Consider the following 3,409-nt stretch of genomic DNA (forward strand, 5'->3'; position numbering starts at 1 on the left):
CTTCCGCCACGGAAAATCGGACCGTTGCAGAAGTGTTTTCGGGAGCCCGTTGACTGCTGACATCATGCAAACTGACACGTGCTAGACGCCGTTAACTGGCAGTTAACGACGTTAACCGTCTGAAACCCCGTGGTAGATGGTAGGCCCACACGAGACCTGCCACGCCTTAAGCGGGCCGGCCCATTTAGTTTGCGGGCCGGGCCAGCTGACGTAGTATGACCGGTCAACTATTTAGCTGAGTTGGTCCATTAGTTACGTGGGTTGGGCCTAACCTCTAAGGTTGACTGATCAAAATATAAATGGGCCGACCCACTGAGCATGTGGTCCGGGCCGAATGCACTCGTTTGACCGGTCAATAGGCAAAAGGGCCGGCCCACTGTAGCAACCCAGGAAAATCCCCATATTAGATTTGTTTGTTTTATTCTTTTGTGCATCATCATTGCATGTGCATCATATCATCCATGCTTTACTAAATAAAATTATTTTATAAAGCCAAACTAATTTGTTTTCTCTCCCTCCACCTCTACATTCAAAATTCAAATTTGCTTAAACTATTTTAAACCAGTTTACAAAACAGTTTTGGAAAGAAAAGAGAAATAGTTTTTTTAAAAGAAACCCCCTTCCCCTTTTCCTGGCCTCCCTTCCTTCCTGGCCCGAGCAGCTCAGCAAGGCCCAAGGCCAGCAAACCACCTCGCCATCCCAGTCCTCGCCACGGCCCGTACCCCTTCATCCCTCTCCCCTTTCTTTTCTCTTTCTTCCTGGACAACGACAGGAGAGGCACGCACTGTGGTCCTCCCCACCACCACCGAGAGCCACCACTCCACCTGCTCCCTCCCCTCTCTTTTTAATCCCTCTTCTGCCCCCTCCGAACCCTAGCCTTTCTCCCTCCATTGCGCCGCCACCATCCTTCTCTTCCCTCAGTTCGTTTACCCCTTTCTCTGTTCTCTGTGAGGAAACGAGCAACACACCGCACCACCTCGCCATGGTGCCGCCGCTGCAGGTCGCCCCTCGCCGATCCCAAGCCACCGAAAGATGCGCCTCTTCTTCCTCTCTCTCCTCACCAAAGGAATCGACCTGGGGACGCTCCAATTGCCGACAAATTTGCCGATTCCTTCTCCAACGCCGGCGGGAAAAGCTTCAATTCAAGCTACCTCCGCCGTCCTCCGGCCTCACCGACGCATCCAATCGCTTCCCGGTTAGCTCCCCAACCTTCGTGACCTCCCATAAGTCTACATCCCGTCTTCGATTGTGTTGCCGGCGTTGACCGATGTCATACGCCGCAGGTGCTTGATGCCGGGCCGTCTTCGGCGACCCCCTGGTCCTTGGAGTCGCTCAGTAGCATCCCTGTGGACTCCTGCTTCGAGCCCGCCATCTCGCTTGCCCCGTCTCGGTCTCCCCCGATCGATCCTTGGACGACCAGATCCTCCCCGCCATGGTCGTTCTATCCAAGGTCCGCGCCTGGGTCTGCTCAAAAGGTCGCGCACCAGAAACACGACATGATCCGAATCAGTAGTGCAGTGGTAAGCTGTTGGTTTCCTAACACTTTCCCATGAGGTGACGTGTTCAAATCCCCAGTGTGGCTAATTAAGCCATCATTTTTTGGGGTCTCTGCCTTGAATCAGATCCGAAGCTGCAGTTGGGCCTCAGCCCACCCACTGCGAGTTTCTTCATCGCCCAGACAGTGGTAGGCTGCTATCCGCCGCCGCCTCTCCTCAGGTCCGGCCCCATACCAGCCCATGCCTTTGTCTACTTCTATTCTTTTTGCAAATCTGTCTAAACCATATCTTCTAAACCATAACTCGAAATAAAAAGTGTTATATATGAAAATTGATTAGAAAAATGAGAGAAACATGAATATGCCATCCATTCTTGCTGTTGCATCATGCATCATACAATTTCGTGCTAGTTCACATTATCACCTAATATGTAATATATGGAATATGTGGGATATTATATAAATGTTGTCCCGGTTCCATTTAACTTTGAGTAGCTCACCTTTGCCATGATATGCCATGCTAACAACCACTTTACTTTGCCGGTAAATATGCAATTCCAACCTAAACTGTTTGTCCGGGGTTTCGACTCCGCTTAAATTGGATAAGTGCATTGCATCATCGCTGCCATGTCATGCATATCATCATGATCATGTTGGATCTTCTTTATCCGAAATAGTAAGACTTGCATGCGTTGTGTGTTCCAGCATTTGCTTCTTCCCGGATAGGATCACGAAGTGGTGTGGTGAGATACGACAAGTCCTCCTGATGTTCCTCATCAAGCTTTAACAGGCAAGCATTTTCTGATGGGGTTCGTAGCATAGAAAACAAAAATTTTCCTACCGCAAGATGAATAAATTCAAGATCTAATCTATGGAACACCCAAGATCTAATCTACAAGATCGAAGCAACGAGATTGATATGAGACTAACCCTCGAAGATTTCCAAAGCCTACGAGATTAGATCTCGTTGTTGGTGTAGACGATCGTCCCCGGTGCTGCAATCCGGCAGCACTTCCGTACTCGGTCGCGCGTACGGTGTCGATGAAGCCCATCCTCTCCCCGTTCCAGCGGGCAGAGGAGGTGTGATAGATCCCCTCGGAATCCCAGCAGCACGACGGCGTGGTGGTGGAGGTGGAGGAGAAATTCCTGCAGGGCTTCGCCAAGCCTGCGCAGGAAGAAGGAGGAGGGAGAGAGGGGCGGCTAGGGCTTGGGGGGATGATGTGATGCGCCCCAGCCCTCCCCTCCCTCTTAAAAAGGCGTGGGGGGCTGCCTTGGCCCCTCCTCCAAGCCTTTGGGTCGGCCAAAACAAGGGGGGAACTTCCCCCCCCCCCCCAAGTTAAGTCCCTATTTTCATGGGATTTGATCTTATCCACTTGGTACAGCCACATGGGCCTTGGGGGCTGGTGTGCATGGCCCATGTGGGCCTATGCGACCCCTCCGGTCCATGTTGGTCGTCCGGGATAGGTGGGCCCCACAATGGTACCCTCCGGAACCTTCTAGAACCTCCGGTACAATACCGAAAAATCCTGAACTTTTCCGGTAACCCTGAAAATGACTTCCCATAAATGAATCTTATTCTCCGGACCATTCCGGACCTCCTCGTGATGTCCTGGATCCCATCCGAGACTCCGAACAAACTTCGTCTCCATACCATATTCCGAATCTACTCATGCGACATCGAACCTTAAGCGCGTCGCCCTACGGTTCAGGAACTATGCAGACATGGTCGAGACTCCTCTCCGAGCAATAACCAATAGCGGGATCTGGAGATCCATAATGGCTTCCACATATTCAACGATGACTTAGTGATCGATTGAACCATTTACATACGATGCCAATTCCCTTTGTCACGCGATATTTTACTTGTCCGAGGTTCGATCATCGGTATCTCCATACCTTGTTCAACCTCGTTAC

The 3,409-nt window shown here is 51.0% G+C and overlaps 1 long non-coding RNA gene across 1 annotated transcript; it reads left to right on the forward strand.

The window, feature by feature from the left end:
- The first annotated feature begins 529 nt into the window (after positions 1-529).
- On the forward strand, positions 530-2,385 carry LOC139838887 (uncharacterized). Its single transcript, XR_011756715.1, has 4 exons — positions 530-1,195; positions 1,284-1,520; positions 1,623-1,716; positions 2,201-2,385. It is a non-coding gene; the product is annotated as an uncharacterized lncRNA (long non-coding RNA).
- Positions 2,386-3,409: the final 1,024 nt, after the last annotated feature.

Source organism: Lolium perenne, chromosome 4 (genome assembly GCF_019359855.2).
Source record: "Lolium perenne isolate Kyuss_39 chromosome 4, Kyuss_2.0, whole genome shotgun sequence".
NCBI lineage: Eukaryota > Viridiplantae > Streptophyta > Magnoliopsida > Poales > Poaceae > Lolium > Lolium perenne.